Source organism: Hibiscus syriacus, unplaced genomic scaffold (genome assembly GCF_006381635.1).
Source record: "Hibiscus syriacus cultivar Baekdansim isolate YM2019G1 unplaced genomic scaffold, ASM638163v2 tig00112344_pilon, whole genome shotgun sequence".
NCBI classification, from domain to species: domain Eukaryota; kingdom Viridiplantae; phylum Streptophyta; class Magnoliopsida; order Malvales; family Malvaceae; genus Hibiscus; species Hibiscus syriacus.
Window position 1 is genome coordinate 218,098 of NW_024063307.1, and position 15,056 is coordinate 233,153.

Genomic DNA, 15,056 nt, shown 5'->3' on the forward strand with positions numbered 1-15,056 from the left:
ATTTAAACTTCGAATTTTACAAGCATGATGTTTCCATTTTTATGGTTTTAATTGAATTACCATTAATCGAATTTCTATTAATCGTTAACCGAATTAATTTTTTTAAAAATATTAACTTAAACTAATAAAGTTCGGTTATTTCGGTGGTTAATCGAATTAACTAATTTTTATACATTTTTTTATAATTAGATTAATTTAAATATAATAGATATATATATTTTTTATTTGAGTTAAAAATTAATTAGGTATTGATAATTTAATAAATCTAGTGTGATTAAAAAATAATGGGTATTAGTTTTTCATGGATTTGAGCTTAAAATATGTTTATAATATATATAATATTTAATAATTTCGGTGAATTAACCGATTTCAAATCGAATTAACCATTAACCAAATATTGAAAAAATATTAACCGTTCCCCGATTAAATTAATTTAATTCGGTAGTTTAATTCGGTTAAAACCAAATAGTAAACACCCCTATTGATAATTCACTAAAAATCACGACTATTAGTGCCTCTGAAAATTTAAAATTAGCATATATTTTAAATTTTTTTCATATGTATTTCCTATTGAAAATCTGTTTTGTCTCATAATTTTAATTCATCCCCTTAAATTTAAGTTCACCCCTTAAAATAAAATCATCCATTCGTCCATGACGACTAGTACAAAGATGGTTAAGTGTCTGTTGCGGGTTCGAATGAGGAGAGAGAATGGAGGTAGAAATAAATTAGCAGATACAAATAAAAAAGCTTGAGAAGAGATAAAATCTTTCCATTAAGCTCGTCTGATGGGTTTTCATGCCGACCTTCCGACGACTAATGTTAAACCTAAAATCATCATATACGTTAATAGACTAATTGGTTGTTTATATATATATATATGATTGTCGGCTATCAAATTTTATTTTGTTAAAAATATCGTTAAAGATTAATAGACTTCAAACAACAATCTGGACAAAAAATAATTTTAAAGAACTTTTAATTATACGCTCTAGAAATTATTGACACATGTTAAAGCACTCTTAAAACCGTTAATTTTAAAATATTATAACAATAATACTATAAAATCAAACTAAGTTGCCGTCATAGATGCACACTAATTGCCATTGCGTTATACTGCTGTAAAATAGGCTCTCGATAATGTAAAATCATTATGCATATTATGGTCTGCAAATTCGTCATAACTGGCATCATCATTTGGCCCATACGGGCTACAATAAATAGTAATCACCGCATGTTCCACCATTGTCTTGTACACTATCAAGTGGTTAACCGCATGTCAATGCAAGTGAGAATTGCTTTCAAATACATTGAAAGCACGATTATTTGGGTATGTAATTTCGAGCCTTTGTTTATCATCGACGTACATTGTAGTTATTTGTCTCGCTTCCCGCAACATCCACCACCAATCGATGTTCACCACTTCGATTACCGTGTCAAATCTTTCTCCTTACAAAATGGCAACATCTCCTCTATTTCCTTCACGCTTCCGATCATACTCCCTGTGATTTCCTTCCTCCCTATTCCAACGTTTAGATCACGAAAATCGGCATCATCGCCCTCGAAAACTAAAACACGAAAATGAATTTGATGAGCTCGGATGTAGGGAACTGAATAGGGGTGCCAGCAACGGGCACAGTGTCAATGATGTAGTCAAGTGATTCGGCCGCCTTTCGCCCTTAAGCCGAAGTGGTTCAGTGGGCTGTAAACTGTGATCCTAGCACACTGTTGTGGAATTCGGGTTAATTTCCACCAATAATAACAAATTCACCTTGAAAACTATTTTCTAGGTGACTAATGTGAAAACGATTGTACTAAAAATCACCACAATGTATATTCCCAGGAAAGAGTGGAGGGGTCACAATAGTCCCTCTTAAAACCCACTCTCCTTAGACAGAACTACCAAGACAAGTAATTTTAATAGGACAATAATTAACAACTACTATAACCGACAATAGCTATTAAATAGACATAAAAGACAACACCAAAATTTAACGAGGTTAGGCTAAAATTATGCCTAAGTCATCGAACACTGCTAAAATAATATTTCACTAATAGATGAAATATTACAATGAGAGAGAAAGAGTACAAATAGCCTTTAATATAGAAGAAGACTTATATTTGTGGGATGTTAAACTAAGGAGGAGGAGGGTTCTATTTATAACAAAAGAATTTCCCCTTCTCCTTATACAAAACCAATGTGGGATTCAAAATTTGCCAAAAAACCAACAAATCTCTACATTGGCAAATTCCACACACATTTCTCAAAAATCCAATCTTCAGTAGTGTCTACAAATTCATCTTTCAATTTGTAACAATATTGACCAAGTCTAAACAATGTTTAAACTTGACCGCATTACCACTTTTGTCAACATATCAGCAGGATTCTCAGTGGTCCGAATCTTTTGGATTATGACTCCACCTTCTTCTAGAATCTCTCGTACAAAGTGATATCGAACATCGATATGCTTTGTCCTTGCATGGTAGACCTGATTCTTTGCTAAATGAATAGCACTCTGACTGTCGCAGTGCACTTTGATGTGCTTTTGTTCCATTCCCAATTCACCAAGCAACCCTTGAAGCCAAATTTCATCCTTCACAGCCTCTGTAACTGCCATATACTCTGCCTCTGTAGTAGACAAAGCCACTATTGACTGTAAGGTGGGCTTCCAACTGACTGGTGCCTTTGCAAATGTAAACACATAACCAGTAGTTGATCGACGCTTGTCCAAATCACCTGCATAGTTTGAATCACAATACCCAACTACACACTGACCATCTTGTTTGTCTGCTGGAAAGACCAAACCAACATCTACGGTGTTCAGAATATACCGCAGAATCCATTTCACAGCTTGCCAATGCTTCTTCCAGGATCATGCATATACCTGCTCACAACCCCAACTGCCTGTGAAATATCGGGTCTCGTACACACCATTGCATACATTAAGTTACCAACAACACTTGCATACAAAACCTTTGACATGTATTCCCGTTCTGCATCATCCTTAGGTGACATGGATGCACCGAGCTTGAAATAAGGAGCAAGAGGTGTACTAACTGGTTTTGATTTCTTATTCATGCCAAAACGTTTTAGTACCTTCCTTAGATATTATTTGAGACAAACAAAGTCCCCAATTTCTTATCCCTTGATATCTCATGCCTAGAATCTTCTTCGCTTCATCAAGATCCTTCATCTCAAACTCCCTGTTCAATTAAGTCTTTAGTTTCGCAATTTCTGTCTGACTCTTGGAAGCTATCAACATATCATCAACATAAAGAAGAAGATATATATAGGATCCGTCTTGTAGCTTGCATAAATACACACAATGATCATATTTGCTTCTTGTGTACTTATGCCCTATCATAAACTTGTCAAATCGTTTGTACCACAGCCTTGGAGTTTGCTTCAATCCGTAAAACGGTTTTTCTAATTTGCACACCATCTTTTCTTTTTCAACAACTTTGAATCCATCTGGCTGAGTCATGTAGATTCCTCATCAAGTCTCATGTAAAAATGCAGTTTTTACATCCATTGAACTAGTTCCAAATCCAACTGCGTTACCAAAGCCAACAAAATTATGATGGAGGAATGTTTTACAACTAGAGAATACTTCATTATAATCAACTCCCTCGTTTGAGCGTAGCCTTTAGCCACTAATCTTGCTTTGTATGGATGTTTTCTTGTCAGGAAATCCATCTTTATTTGCAATAAACCATTTGCACCAATTGTCTTCTTTCCCTTCGGAAGACTAGCTAGTTTCCACGTTGGTTCTTTTGAAGGGATTGCATTTCTTCTTCATGGCGATCCTCCACTTTTTATGTTCTAAACTTTGGACTGCTTCATTAAAGTGGCAGGAAACGTCATCAATTGCAATTGGTGATGCAAAAGAGACCATATCAGCATACGAGCAGGTTGTCTAATGGTCATGTAACACCCCAACCTGTATCCGACCCGGATCCGAGTCCGAAGTGCACATTGACTTTTCAAAAGCCTTTACTTGTATAAAAATAGTGAGTATTTAAAATTTATTATTACATATAACTTATTCAAAACCTTATCAACTATTCAGAGCTTATACAATATATTATCTTGAATACTGCCAACTAGAAAATGTTTAAAATACATATTATTCACCTTTCTTCTGATCTGACTTTGGTAGAAGAACTGACCTATCTTGCTCCACATTGCTCTTTACTCTTCTCACTTTGGTAACCTACGTGTGAAACAATCACACGCTAAGTCGATGACTTAGTGAGGCAATAAACATAAAATATAAACTATAGCTTGTAATCATGTATGAACCATTACTACTATCATCATACCCTTATTCATGTAACAAACCCTGTAACACATATGCAATATATATCATTACATATAAAAACATATACACACATATATTCCTCACTCATCATTTCTATCATTAGCCTTATTTCACTATCGATATTACTATCATTTATATGTGTTGATCATATCCTATTGAACTTAACCTTGTTAACCAACATATGTTTCGTGTAACCAAACAATACACATATCATCATATGACTCGTGCAATACATATCAACATATATCACAAAAGCATATTTTCCACATGTAATATATTATTGTTATATCTTTGTCTAACCCATGTACATTTCTGAGAACTATAGATATGTGAGTTTATAGAGGTTGTGCACTAATGCTGTCACCACAGCTCGTATAAATGCACCGAAGTGCCACGTAGAATTGCACCGTAGTGCCGCGTAGAAATGCACCGAAGTGCCATATAAGGTTGTCCCTAAGGACCACATATCATTCCTTAAGAATCATACATATGCCAAGGATCAAGTATGTCTCAAAAGACCTCACACATGTTCCGAAGAATACATATATGTCCGAAGAATACATATATGTCCCGAAGGACCGCGTAGACCCTCGACTTGGCATGCCAACTATACCTCTAGCTCTCATGACACATAACATGGGCATTAATCTTTATGTTATCACATCACATACACATAGTCTTTTTATTACATTTTATAAGATCACATAGTCAAGTAGTTCATTTCCATATAAATCACACATACGTAGATCACTTGCACGTAGAACATCTTTATATAATCATATGATTCACTTTCACTTATCACATATACTTTTTCTTTCATATATCTCATGGCATATATCACATGGCTCTTTATTTCATTATCATATGATCACATAATCATGTAGTTCCCTTCTCATATCACTTTGCATGGTTTTACATAAACATATATCATACCTTATTTATATATATAAATATATCCGCAAATACATGTAAGCCCATATTTTCTTATCTTATAACTTACATTATATGCATGTAATCTTATGACTTATTGTTAAATAACTCAAATAACATTGTATTATTACATACTTTGTTCCATAGCCATATATTTACATACCTTATACTTACCTAGTTTACTCTATTTCACACATAGTCACATAATCACGTAATTTACTTACACATAGATCATTTTCATACCTAAATCATATAAACCCAATTATTCCTCATAAAGTATATTTTATATTCATATAATATCATATATCCTATAAGTAAACTTATCTTATGGTTTGGTATCATCATTTATACTCAATTCCCTTCACTAATATATTATTCTCATATTACTCTATAGTCTAATCTTATTTAACTCATCACTTTTCTCATGTAGTCATATAAATCTATTATGTTGATTCTTAATGATCACGTATACTATTAACATGTATGATCACCTATCATATAACCTATTTCACATTCCCATACAATCATATAGACCATTCATATTAATTCCTATACTTATCACAATACATGTATTCACACAATCATTTAACACATATTGTAATATATATCATATATACCCAAATCAAACATATGCCTATGATCATAAATTAATGCATTCTAATATAGGAAATAGACTCGTCGCAAGTCTTATTTTATTAAAATCATAAACTAACTTGATTCCAATCCACTTTTGCTTTCATCTCTTTCGATTGAATCTTGACTTGATAATGTTTCGGGACTTGTTCGTGCTCGATATCTATATGATCATACATTGATACATATCATTATCCAATTGATATACAATCTATCATTTCGTAGACCAAAAGAAAGGTATAATTCTATTTCCCTTGAAGTGCATCATTCGATGCATTCCTTATGCATCGATGCATAAATTGCATTTGATGTTTCCATTTTTAAGGATGCATGCATCGATACACACTGAAAAATTTCTGGAAATTTACCCTTGATGCATCGGTGCACCTTGAATGGGCATCGATGCACATAGCCCAGAAATCCAATTTATGCCCGAAAATCCCCTCTTTTCAACTTAATTACTTCATATCATTCCATTTCGTATTCTTAACTTACTTACTCCTATTCAAACTCATTTATCTCTCTTGAACCTTAATATTCTCTCCTCTTTATTAACTTCAAGAATTATACCAGATTTCCAACATGTTTCAAAACTCATTTTATCACTTCATATCTCTTAATTTAACCCTTGACAAGTCAAAATTATCTTCCAATTTGAGTAATGAACTCTATTTCAAGATTTCACCAAGAACCCCAAATCTTTAATCCCTCCTAACTCCATCATACTTTGATTTTAAGATAACTTAAACTTTCTTAAGCTTAGTTATCTAATAATCAAAACATAACCTTAAAATCAACAATTAATCCATAAACAAAGAAACTCACCTTTGAGCTTGGAGATACGGGAGGAGGAGGAAGAAGAAAGAAAACACTGGATAATTCTCCTTTTCCACGTGGTTTCTTATCTTATAAAAGAAATATAAAAATCTTACTTGTCAATTGAACATTTTACCTTTAATTCATTCCATAATTACTAAATAACCTTCATCATATTTCCAATAAATCATTGAACTATTCAATTATCCTACTTTAATCACCAATTTCTAAAACTTTACAATTTGGTCACTAACCCGGTATTGAGGATGTTACAGGTCATTTTTCCCTTTCTGAGTGCAATTGATTCATGTTGCTGTGGAGGTTCTTGGGTCTGAACCTCTTCTTCATCTGACTCTTCTTCTACCATAGGAGAGTCAACATCAGTTTCTTTACTGGTTGGGATAATTCTGCTTCCTTCAAACTCCACCTGTTTGGGAGTTTCATCTGTCTGCTCCAATTTTTCTGAAGTTTCATTTCTCAACATGATAGATTCATCAAAGGTAACATCTCTGCTGAAGATTATTTTCTTTGTTTCTGGACACCAAAGATGATAGCCTTTCATACCAGAGGTGATCCCCATAAAGATCACCTTCTTTGTTCTTGGATCCAGCTTTGACTCCTTAACATGATAGTATGCAGTGGAACCAAACACATGTAAGGAATCATAATCTGTAGTTGGTTCTCCAAACCAATTCTCTAATGGTGTTTTACCACCAATAGCAGTCGATGGTAAGCGGTTGACAAGCTGACAAGCATAGACCAAAGCCTCAGCCCAAAATTCTTTGCCTAACCCAGCATTAGACAACATATATCGAACCTTCTCCACTAATGTCTGATTCATACGCTCTGTCACCCCATTCTGTTGTGGTGTATATCTGACAGTGAAGTGCCTGACAATATCTTCTTCTTCACAGACCTTCAGAAATGGATCATTTTTGAACTCTCCACCATTGTCTGTACGGAGACGTTTGATTTTTCTGCCTGTTTGAGTCTCCACCATCTTTTTCCATTTAAGGAAAAATCCTAGCACCTCATCCTTTGTCTTCATTGTATAAAAATCATCAACAAAGGTGACATAATAGTGTGTTCCTCCCAATGAAGTTGTCTTGGAAGGCCTCCATACATCTGGATGAACATAATCCAAAATACATTTAGCATCATGGATTGTTGTTCCAAATTTCACCATCGTCTTCTTCCCTTTGATGCAATGCTCACAAAAACTAATTTGCAAGCCCGAGCACCCTTCAATAATCCTTGATCTATCAACAATTTCAAGGATTTTTCACCAACATGCCCCAAACGCATATGCCATAACCTGGTTGCTTCTGACTCATGTTTATCAGTAGAAGCTGCCACTGCTGCTGTCCCAATAATTGTACTACCCAGAAAGTAATACACATTGTTTCTTTTCTGGATTCCCTTCATTATCACCATTGCACCAGAGATAATCCTCATAATCCCATCTTTTGCCCTCACTTCTAAACCTTTTGACTCTAAGGTTCCCACAGAGATGAGATTTCTCATTAAATCTGGTACATAATGGACACATGTTAAGGTTCTGATTGATCCATCCTGATTCCTCAAGAAAATTGAACCAATCCCAAGCGTGTCAAGAGATTATTTGATGTGTAGATAATTTCACCTTTTAGTTCTTTAAAATCAAAGAAACATTCTATTGGGGTTCATATGGTGGCTACAAGCTGAATCTAACAGCATGAACTGGACAGCAGAATGCAAATCTGAATCTGCATCATCATACTCGACCATTTGATTCTGAGATAGCCTTTCCCCTTTCATGTTTGCCTTTATTCTTTAGCCTGGGACATTCTTTCTTCCAGTGCCCTTTTTCTCGACAAAAGGCACATTCATCTTTGCTCAATTTGGACTTTGACTTCGATCTCTCTCTCATCTCTCATTCATTTATTCTAAATCTTAGAATGACCTCTAACAACAAGAGCTTCTTCTTCGACACTTGTGTTTTCTTGTTTGTCTTTCTTTCTCAATTCATAACTATAAAAGGCAGCTGTTAGTTTACTGAGAGACACATCTATATTCCCATGAAGTAGAGTAGTTTCAAGATACTCAAACTCATCAGGAAGTGATCCCATCAACATCAGAGCCAGATCTTCGTCTTCAAAAGTCACGTCCATATTCATCAGATCAGTCACCAGCTGATTAAAGCTAGTAATATGATCATTCATAGTGGTACCTGGTACATAGTTGAAGCGGAACAATCTCTTTTTCATGTAGAGCTTGTTCTGACCACTTTTCTTCAAAAAATTCTCATTCAGTGCCTTCCACAATTTACTTGCAGAAGTTTCCTTAGAAAATGCATACTTCTGCTCTCTAGAAATACACAATCGAATAGTACCACATGCCAATCTATTGATCCTCATCCATTATTTCTCCTCAACATCATTCGGTTTCTCTCCTTCAAAGCAATGTCTAGACCCTGCTTAAATAGGGCATCTAGAACCTCACTTTGCCACATGCCGAAATGACCGGTGCCATAAAAAATCTTCACTGCAAATCTAACATTTGTCACAACATTTCTTGCCAAAATTGAAGATGAAGTAGCTGTTGACGACGATATGGATGTTTTTGTGTCGTCTGCCATTTCTGCTACAAATTCTATTTAATAGCTGTAAATGCGGAATGTCAATTAGCCCAAGGAAATTTTTTTCTAATGTGGAAGATCAATCTAAGCCGCAACCACAGAGCATACTAAAATAAACTAAGAGCTCTGATACCAATTGTTGTGAATTCGGGTTAATTTCCCACCAATAATAACAAATTCACCTTGAAAACTATTATCTAGGTAACTAGTGTGAAAACGATTGTACTAAAAATCACCCCCAATGTAGATTCCCAGGAAAGAGTGGAGGGATCACAATGGTCCCTCTTAAAACTCACTCTCCTTAGACAAAACTACCAAGACAAGTAATTTTAATAGGACAATAATTAACAACAACTATATCCGGCAATAGCTATTAAATAGACATAAAAGATAACACCAAAATTTAACGAGATTAGGCCAAATTATGCCTAAGTCCTCGAACACTACTAAAATAATATTTCACTAATATAGGAAATATTACAAAGAGAGAGAGAATATAAATAGCCTTTAATATAGAAGAAGACTTATATTTGTGTGATGCTAAACAAAGGAGGACGAGGGATCTATTTATAACAAAAAAATTTATTCTCCTCCTTATACAAAACCAATGTGGGATTCAAAATTTGCCAAAAAACCAACACACACAACAGTGGCGCCACATGCTCTGGTGCCATTCCGTTTGGGATTTTCGCTACAAACCTGTTAAACACAGCCAAGAAATATGTTTTGTGTTAGACAAGTTTACATGTTTTGTTGGAGTTGTGGGCAAGGATGATAAGGCGAACTGGATGGAAAATTGAGCTGGAAAAATTAAATTATGATATATTTTAAAAAAATACATAAATGGTCTGTGACTATAGGATACTATTTTATTGAATCCTCGATTATTAAAAGTTATAAAATTATATTTGATATTATTTGGTTGAGTCATTCGACTATTAAAAGTTATAAAATGATCACTCGACTATTCATATGTTCCAAACTCATCATTTTTTTTGTTAAAATAGGTATCCTTTTGAGCTTAAGTTAACATATTGACTAGAATATGATAAAATTTGATCTTAAATTATTTGAGTTGTATTTTGTGGATTGACTCTCCGTATGTATTTTGTAGATTGACTCTCCCCTTATATTATGTCGTTGAATCATTACTTGAAAATAACATAGGTGCCGATAGACAGCAGTAAAATATCATTTTATCATATCTCAGCCAACAAGTTTAAAATATATAAATCGTTGAATGATCATTTTGTAACTTTAATTTGTTGGAGGACTTAACAAAACATCGCTTAAATATCATTTTTGTAACTTTTAATGATAATGATAATGAAACTCAACAAAACTGCACCCTATAGTCGAGGGATAATTAGGGATGGGCACAGGGTGGGACGAGTTGGTTTTTTGGCTACCTCGACTCCGACACGAAAATATATATATATCTTATATCCAACCCACCTCGTCCCAATAAATTTTAAGTTTTTTTCGTCTAGAACCCTCCTAATTATTAGACTAAAACCTCTCGACCCTAACCCGATTCGAATATATCAATATTTTAAAATAATATATTATAAAATATTTATAATTATTATTATATTTTAAAATTAAAATTATATATATATATATATATAAAAGTATAAATGAAAACATCTTCCGGCCCAGTGTTTCTTTAACATACGATAATGTTTCATATTAAGAACCAGAAATGAACCTTAGAAAAAAGGGACCCCAACAGAACAGTAAATTATGTTTCATATAAGTATTACCCGACCTGTTATCAACCTGACATGTTATGAATCTATTTGTAATTGACTTTACCTGTAAATAATTCGATTTGTATTAACTTAATCTGATAATTACATGACTTATAAGTTACAATTGATAAAGTTGTGATATTTTGAATTTATAATAAATTATGATAATTAATATGGTTATTTTTAAAAGTTAAAATAAATTGTTATTTATTATAATTAAATTAATAAATTTATTTTCTATATTAATTATAATCCTTATATTATAAATCTTAATTATAATCATTAAATTAATCTTATTAAATAATTTATTTATTGAACATAATTTTATTAGATTATATAAAATTAATTTAATTATTTATAAGTTTAATTTAAATATAATTTAACATAAAATTTTAAAATATACACATAAGATGAATTTAATTTGTTAATGAAAATAAAAAAATAAAATTTTTTGGATATCCACACATTTTTAAAATAGAACAATAAAATTTTGGAATCCTATTTTTTTTATTTATTGAACCGTCACTGATACGGATGTGTGGTGGAATGGCGGGGAACAGGGTAATTTCCAAGGAGGATATAACGAAATGCTCCTTGGAAGCAACTACAGGGCCCAAGGCGTCGGACTTAAAAGCAACTACAGGGGAACTAGGGTTGCTTGTCACACTATCAACACCCAGAAGCTTTCGGCAATCAGATGCCTAAAGCCAACAACATCACCACGGATCAGCTTATCCCGGTGGGCGATGGCCTTGTCGATTCGAATTCTTCGACGATGGTTGGGATGACGATGACCCGAGACGCGTAGCCTCCTTCGACGATCATGGAACAACTGGAACTTGTGGGCAAACAAGAGCTTACAGCCATGATCTACAAATACAATGAAAAAATCGACCTGTTTCTTGCTTGATTAACAATCCCTTTATTGCTTGGGCATCTGATGTTGCTGAAAGTCTCGGCATCCCTTCTGCAATGCTTTGGGTGTAGTCTTGTGCTTGTTTCGCCGCATATTACCACTACCATCATGGTTATGCCGTTTCCTAGCGAAAGTGACCCTGAATTGTATGTTCAGTTGACGGCATGCCGATGGGTTCCTAGCTTTTTGAACCCTTCCACCCTTACCCTTTATTCAGGACGATCATTCTTGATCAGTTTAAAATACTTGACTAGTCGTTTTGTGTGTGATCGACACTTTCCTTGATCTCGACCCGAAATAGTTGAACATATGTCTAAGTTTTGCCCAATAAAAACGTTGGTTCATTGTTCAAGCACCCCCGAGGTTCCAAACAACACAGTTCGTTGTGACATCATGAAAGCCGACGGTTACTGCTTGATCTCGTTTGGTACTATCGTTTACTTGAAACAGAAACAAGTGGATGAAATAGCACACGCGTTGTTAGCCACTGGTATCTCATTCTTGTGGGTGATGAAACCACCGCCCGATAGGATTGGACGTCAACGCCAAGTTTGCCCAAGGTTCCTAGAGGAAGTAGCGTAATGGTAAGATCGTGCAGTGGAGTCCACAGAGAAAGTTCTAACACATTTCGATTTCGTGTTTCGTGTCGCATTGCGGTTGGAACTCGGACGATTGAGGCACTTTCGTCCGGTGTGCCGGTCGTTGCTTTCCCTCAATGGGTTGATCAGGTGACGAATGCTGTTTACTTGATCGATGTGTTCAAGATCGGTGTGCGAATGTGCCGTGGAGAGGCGGAGAATAGGCTAATTCCCAAGGAGGAGATAGCGAAATGCTTCCTGGAAGCAAGTACGTACGGGGCCGAAGGCAACAGAACTAAAGAGCAACGCCTTGAAGTGGAAGAAGGCATCGGAGGCAGCTGCGGCGGATGGTGGTTCCTCTGATAGGAACATACAGGCTTTCATTATTTAAAATTAATGTGTTTGATCAATAAAATCCAACGCCGTCGTATACGCAACGCATTGTCCATGCAAAAGCCAATGCTTCGTTATCAGGTCGTGACAATATTAAATACTAGAAATGAAAGATTCCACAGAAACTGAAAGAAAATCAAGGGAAAAACATTTATTAGATCCTTATCGATTTCAAAATCAGACAAAATGACCCCTTGAATAAAAAGTAATTTAATCAATATCAATTTCAGAAATTATTTCGGTCAATCCATGTGTCTAATGTTTCTAATGTTACATTTTAGGTGCTTGGACCGTTATCGTCGTTAATTTTACCGTTAATTGACATGTGGCCTTTATAAAATTTTAAAATTTTATATTTTTAATTTTTTTAAATTACCTAAGCTTGACACGTATCACTTAATGATAAATTTAATGCTCGTTATGGCTAAGACGCCTAAAAGTATAATGTTGTAAACATTAGACACCTGGATTGACCAAAAAAATTACACAAATAGAAAAAACGACATAATTTGAACACTTATTTTTGTGTTAAGCATTTTAGTAAATTCTATATATTTTTTGTTTGTAAATTTGTTATTATGACAATAAAAACATATAAAATGCTTAAAAAGTTATTGATATGATTAAGATTAACTATCCCTGATTACTCACTTTCAAAATCGGCATTGATTAAATTGCTTCGATTTCTCAGAGGGATTAGTTTATCTAATTTCGAAACTGAGAGGACAAAGTCATTTTACCAAATATCAACGTTACAGCAATAAATGAGATAATGAAAAATCAAACTAATTAACAAATAAAACAACTTAGCACCACCAGCTTATTCGAAGGCAGTTCTTGTCATTCGTGGTTCGTTCATGGCTTATGTTTTACTTGCAAGTTGGCTAATCTTTCATCACTCGTTCTCTCTTTAAGAACGTCAAGAATCTACAGAAACCGCTGTTCTCCTTCAGTCTGTTTTTATGTCCCTTTGAACACTCAATTAGCAAAAGAAAACGATGGACATTTGGTCCTGGATATCTAAGCTTCCTAATGAACACTGGGTTGAGTCATCACTCGTCTTCACGCTGGCGAGCGATGATGAGTCGAATCGAACGGATTCGATTTGGAGCTGAACGTACTTTAGGGTCCGACTCAGAGTCCTTGGTGATCTTCAGCGTATGCTTCGGAGGGTTTCAATCATCCGATACTCAACACCATCATTGCAAGAATTGGCAGGCATCGGACGACGATCGAAAGCGACTGAAAACGATTCCAGATCCGAGACAGATATGGGTACATAACTACAGCTTTCTTGATAGCCGAAACAACTATGGTAGAAAAACCAGAGAAACTGTTGGGTTTTTGGTCTTATGGAGGCTAACAAGAAAACAAGGATCAGATAGCAAAGGTTCCTTGCTTTTGAGACAAGCTTTAATTTTATTGATTTCATGTCTGGTTTATAAGAATCTTCGCATAAATTTCAATGATCTAGCATACCTCTTCAAGATGTTAAGTTTTTTACTTGAAAGTGGTAGCCCCATGATTTCTTCTGCTCCAAGGAACACAATTAGATGTTTACTATGGCCTTGAGATGCCTGCAATTGCATGAATACATTAGATTTGACATATTAAAAAATAGAATCCTAAATTTTATAGCGTCAAATTGTGTTTGTAGGTTCATATTCGAGCTTGAGTTCGAATTTGAGTTTCAATCGAGCTCCTGAAAATATTTTGAGTTCGAGTTTTTTCGAGCTCCAGTCGAGCTTCATTTTTTAATTCGAGTTCGAGCTGAGCTTGATAATTTTAAGCTCGCGAGCTTCGAGTTGAGTTGAGCTCAACTTAGAACTTTCGAGTTCGAGTTGCTCAACAATACTCGAGCTCGACTCGACTCATTTAAACCCTTTTTGTGTTTTAATTTTATGGGCCATGTAAGGGAATAAAGCCAACAAAGTGTGGACCAAACTTGAAAGCAGTGGAAGGGCCCATTTCAACCCATCACCCAACCCTAAACCAAAAACCTTTACTCGATCACTACTCCGTTCAGTTCTCACATAGACGCTTCAGTCCTTGGAAAATGGCTTGGCGCAGTGCCGGATCCTTCTCTCGCTCTGTCATCTC

The 15,056-nt window shown here is 34.8% G+C and overlaps 1 pseudogene; it reads left to right on the plus strand.

Moving 5' to 3' along the window:
* Positions 1–11,766: 11,766 nt before the first annotated feature.
* Positions 11,767–12,954, plus strand: LOC120178210 (annotated as a pseudogene).
* Positions 12,955–15,056: the final 2,102 nt, after the last annotated feature.